At 38.2% G+C, this 5,831-nt stretch overlaps 1 protein-coding gene across 1 annotated transcript in view; it reads right to left on the bottom strand.

Moving 5' to 3' along the window:
- Positions 1-3,771, bottom strand: part of LOC115211624 (lipopolysaccharide-induced tumor necrosis factor-alpha factor homolog) — a 29,695-nt gene extending 25,924 nt beyond the window's left edge. The window contains exon 1 of the mRNA XM_036502874.1: positions 3,701-3,771. The gene's annotated coding sequence lies outside the window, so the exon portion shown is untranslated. The remainder of the gene's footprint in view (positions 1-3,700) is intronic.
- Positions 3,772-5,831: the final 2,060 nt, after the last annotated feature.

Below are 5,831 nucleotides of genomic sequence, written 5' to 3'. Positions count from 1 at the left end.
CAAGAAATTTGAAAAGCTACACGCGAAACCGGTAATTTCTTTAAAAAATTTTTTAATTATGTCATTTTAGGAAAGGGGGGAAAAAAATTTTTCCAATATTCTCCAGACATTTTGACACAAATATATATATTTTTTAACATTTAAGCCTTCTGTCGTTTTTTCACACTTTACTATTTTCTTATATATTCACCCACGTGCTTTACCAAACAAACTTTCTTATCTATATATATATATATATATATATTTGTATATACATACACACACATACACGTGCATAAATGAGTACAGAACATCACTTAACAGGAAACAACATAAAATACGAAAGCAAATGGTTTCAATATGCAAACAACAAGAGAAACAAATGGAAAACAGGACAAGTAACATAAAGACTGATGCTTCATCAGTTGTCGGCTATTTATCTACTCCTCATTTCGAGCATTGAATGACAATATGAGTCTTCAAAGACAGTTGCTCCTATACATGCCAAAATAAAATCTGGGACTTATGGAGGGTCAAAGTTGGGAACAAAACAGGACAGTGGAGACATACAAGGAAATCGAATGAAAACAAGCATGGAGGGTCGTTAGACTAGAATGAGGGTAAAAATAGAGAATGCTGGAGAAATATTTTCTTTGAGAAGAGAAAAGCTAAGAGATAAGATATGTGCTGTCCTTATGACAGCCATGAAAGGAAAAAAAGATCATGTGAGGAAGAGAAAGATGGACGATGGTCACATGTGAGCAATGAGAGAGAGAAACGGAGAAAGAGGGAGACAGACAGACAAACAGACAAATAGAAAATGGTGAAGGGGAGGAAAAAAGCAAATTAGAGAAAGGATGAGAGAGAAAACAGTATATATACATATGTATATATGTGTATGCATAAATGTATGTATGTAATTATGTATGTATGTATAAAAATTTGAAATATATGGGAAAAATTAAATATAAATTTTTTACCAGTGGCCAGCATGAGTGAAAATGTCCATAGACTGCAAATATTATTATATTATATATGTGTATAAGAATAGCTTTTTCGTGGTTTGGGATTTAACCCCCATTTCTAGCGTGATGGAAAACCACTTAGTGGCTTTCCTGTAGTGTAGAACCCTTATGTACACACATATATGTGTGTGTGTGTGTGTGTGTGTGTGTGTTTGTGTGTGTGTATGTATATATATATATATACACACACATTTACATATATATGAGTGACTCTGTGGTAAGAAGTTTGCTTCCCAACCACATGGTTCCGGGTTAAATCACATTGCATGGCACCTTAAGCAAGTGTCTTCTACCATAGCCTTAGACCAACCAAAGCCTTGTGAGTGTATTTGGTAGACAGAAACTGAAAGAAGGCCATTGTATGTTTGTATGTATGTATGTATGTATTATTGTATGTATGTATTTGTGTGTCTGTTTGTCCCCGCCCCCACTATCACTTGACAACCGATGCTGGTGTGTTTACATCCCCATAACTTAGCAGTTACTTGTAATAGACAAATGTTGCATCCACCCCAGTAGGGTGTTTATCTCTCATCTTTTTAATATCAGGGAACTGTATCTGAATATCAATACATTGTTCCTTAAAAATGTCTTGGGTTGTATATTTATTCTATGATGACAAATATATTTGATATGGTTGTTGCTGAGTAATTTTGTTCATCACTACTGAGGTAAACGCATGGCACTGTGGAAGGGGATAACAAGATGTGTGACATATATCTTAGGTGTTAGATACTATACAAAAAGAAAATGAGTGATGAAGATCAAACTGTTCAAGAGCTTGATTTCATAGAGTTACGACATTGCAACAGGTGAATTCTAGCAGAATGGGATTATTTGACAAAAAGGACAATTGATGACTGAACAATTTTTAAGCTAACAAGAGAACTTCAATCAACATAACACCACCACTATGACCCTCCCAAACATCACCACCACCACAATAACAATGGCAACAACAATTACCATTATGGTAGTGGTTAGGAGAACAACAATGATGATGAAGACAAAGATAAGTAAAAATAACAGTCAAGAGATGGTTAAAACAACAGACTGGTAAGATATTGTACTCAAATATAAGTAAATAAGTACTGGGGTTGATTCACTTAACAAAATTTCTCTAAAGCAGAATCCCAGCATGGCCATAGTCTAATAATTGAAACAAGTAAAAAATAAAAGATAAATGGTAATATATCCATTTGGCTACTTGGTTTATCAGAGAAAACCTTCAACCAGATAGGGTGATGAGGCAAACAGCGAGTTAGCTTTTATGGAACTCATTCTTGTCTAAATTATTAACTGTTGACAGATTTGTAGATAAAAACTATAATTTTAGAAATGTAGAAGAGAAAGCAGAAGTGTTTGTGGCCTTCTGAATGACATCTGCTATGTAACTGAAATAAAAATCATTTCAACCAGGAAATAAATTTGTGCACTTCTATAGTTTGCTGTGTGATTGTTTCCATGTTAAACCTAATGCTTTAAATAAAGCATGGAAAACATATTTGATGAATGTCACTCATCTCCTAGAGCAAAGAGGTGCCACTTAAACACTTTATCTACTCATCTATTATAGAGTGTGAACTTATGAAGCTATAGCAGAAGTTCCACATAGTGGGACTGAACCTGGAAGCATGTGGTTCGAAAGCAAATGTTTTACCACACAGCCATGCTTGTGCCTTAACTTCAAGTATGGCATCACCATCATCATTATCATCGTTTAACGTCCGTTTTCCGTGCTAGCACGAGTTGGACGGTTCGACTGGAGTCTGGGAATTAAATTTAGAATTAAGTCTTAGAATTAAATTTTACAGTTTTTAGTAACTAGGATCAGACCATACTTAGATCAGGTAATGTGTCCTGAATATTAACTAATCAACTTCCAGAAATGTCACTCCATATTACAGAATGTTCTATTATGTTCCTACATAAATTTTTGTATTTATTTATGCGCCCTTTTCAAGCCTAGCCAGGCTCATGGGCCCGGTTTCCCGGTTTCTATGGCGTATGTGTTCCCCCCAGCTGGATGAGACGCCAGTCCATCGCAGCGTTACTCAAGAAACAGGAAGAAAGAGTGAGAGAAAGTTGTGGTGAAAGAGTACAACAGGAGTTGCCACTACCCCCTGCTGGAGCCTTATGGAGCTTTAGGTGTTTTCGCTCAATAAACACACACAATGCCTGGTCTGGGAATCGAAACTGCGATCCTCCAACCATGAGTCCGCTGCCCTAACCACTGGGCCATTGTGCCTCCACTCCCACATAAATAAGGGTAATAAAAGCAAAAGGGTGCCAGAATCAGTGTAGAGGCTAGAGATGATTTCATAGAAGATAGACAAACAAATGACTCATGGTTCCTGCTCGACTTGTGTTTAAAGCAATTTGACATCAGGTTGGTGCTTTTTATGTGCCACCGGCACAGAAGCCAGTTAAGGCGGCGCTGGCATCAACCGCGTTCGGATGGTGCTTTTCACGTGCCACCGGCACAGGTATCTAGTTGATTATTTTAACCTTTTGTGCAACTCTATCACCTTTAATTCTAATTTGTTTATCCTGTAGGTGTAGCCATGACCGTGTGGTTAAGACATTCCCTTTGGAACTACATGGTCAGGGGTTTGGTCCCACTGCATGAATATTTTCAGCTAATGTTCTAATGTGTGTGTGGTGTGTGTGTGTGTGGTTTCATATTTTCTTCTTACCTTTACATGTCTGCCAACTATAAACAACACAGCAACAATGTTAACGATACATATAGTGTTATATACTTGCAGTCAACAGTGACAGCATGTTTAGGCTTCTTGACATGTCTTGACATGTGCAGTCTTTGTAAACAAAAACACTTGTAACTATGTCCAGGCTGTGTGTTGTTCAGTGGACTAGGTGATTATTACCTTGTTGGCAAACAGCTGAGGGTTGGCAACAGGATGAGTGTCTGACTGTAGAAAAACTGCCTCAACAAATTCCAACAGACCCATACAAAATGGGAGAAAAAATGGACATTAAAATGATGAGGATAATGATGATGACAACAATGGCGTTTTAACATTTGCTCTTTCACCTTGATTTGTGTTACTCTCTCACTTTTGATTTCTAATTTTGATTGTCTATCTACATTGTAACAGAGACCCTCAAGATGGTGTAGATTATGTTTGGAAAGCTATATGATAACTAAAACACTCTTTAAAATAATTGCCTCATTATTATCATCACATCACATCAGAAACAACAACCCCCAACTAGTCTGGTCTTGCAATTGTATTCATTGTCACAGTGAAGAGCCAGCCTTGTCCCATTATCTTTAGTGATGTACAAGTTTGGAAAACATCAGATCACCAGAGCTAGCTATTTTTGTTGATATTTGCTTTATTTCTTACCATTTCCATTGTTTTCATTGGTCAGTGCTATGGTTGATGACTGTCTAAACTATTTACACAGCTGACAAGCTTCATTAATCTAATGAACAGAAACAGGAATTAATGCTCGTAGAAAAACAAATGGGCCTATCTTAATCTATATCATTGAATAATAACAGAAATAAATTTATATTTTCAAGGACATCATGGATTCATGTCACCAGTGATTACCACTGGTTTCTCTATCATTGTCCATCAATCAGATGAATTGGAGAAGTGGCATGTCTCCTCAGGAATGGGATGATAGTTAACTGTACATAGTTTCCCACAAACTTAATCCCTTGCTCATTAAGCTGAAATTACTGTAATAGGGTGTGTGTTTAGAGCATATGTCATTGATCTGAATGCAAATGGCAATGAAAGGACTTTCATAAACCTAGCTGATTGAATGATTGACCAAATGATTCATCAAATAAACCAATAAGGTAACTGGTTAAAAGATTAACCAATTGACTAATAATAATAAAAGAACTCAAATAGAACTAGTGCATGCATTTATTACTAACATAACGACCCTCCCTAGGTACCAGAAAATCTCTTTCAACAGAGACTTTTTCCGTCAAGAACCTTGCAAATCAAATGCAAAAATTAAATACATCAATACAAGCATATATATAGATATAGATATATATTTGTTTCTCTTGTTTGTGTATTGAACTCATTTGTTTTCATATTTCATGTTGTTTACTGTTAGTAACAACCCATATATGAATATTGTACATATATATATCATCATCATCATCATCATTTAACGTCCGTTCTCCATGCTAGCATGGGTTGGAAGGTTCGACCGGGGATCTGGGAAGCCAGAAGGCTGCACCAGGCTCCAGTCTTATCTGGCAATGTTTCTACAGCTGGATGCCCTTCCTAACGCCAACCACTCCGTGAGTGTAGTGGGTGCTTTTTACGTGCCACCCGCACAGGTGCCAGGCGAGGCTTGGTGCAATTTACGTGCCACCGGCACAGAAGCCAGTCGAGGCGGCGCTGGCATTGGCCACGATTCGGATGGTGCATTTTACGTACCACCAGTCCAGGGGTCCTGGCATCTGCCGGGTGCCAGTCATAGGATTGGTTCAATTTCGATTTCGATTTCGATTTCACTTGCCCCAACATGTCTTCGCAAACAAAGGGGGTTGGCATGGGTGCCTGTCGTCGGATGAGGTTCGATATCGACTTCGCTTGCCTCAACAGGTCTTTGTGTCCAAGGAAGGAAAGGCATGCATAAGTGGGCTGGGCTCACTTGTCCTGCCTGGCCTTCTCACGTACAGCATATTTCCAAAGGTCTCGGTCGCTGGTCATTTCCTCAGTGAGGCCTAAAGTTCGAAGGTCGTGCTTCACCACCTCGTCCCAGGTTTTCCTGGGTCTACCTCTTCCACGGGTTCTCTCAACTGCTAGGGATTGGCACTTTTTCACACAC

This window comes from Octopus sinensis, linkage group LG5 (assembly GCF_006345805.1).
Source record: "Octopus sinensis linkage group LG5, ASM634580v1, whole genome shotgun sequence".
Classification (NCBI taxonomy): Eukaryota; Metazoa; Mollusca; class Cephalopoda; order Octopoda; family Octopodidae; genus Octopus; species Octopus sinensis.
The sequence above is the reverse complement of the archived record's forward strand: the minus strand, read 5'-3'. Positions and strand labels throughout refer to the sequence as shown.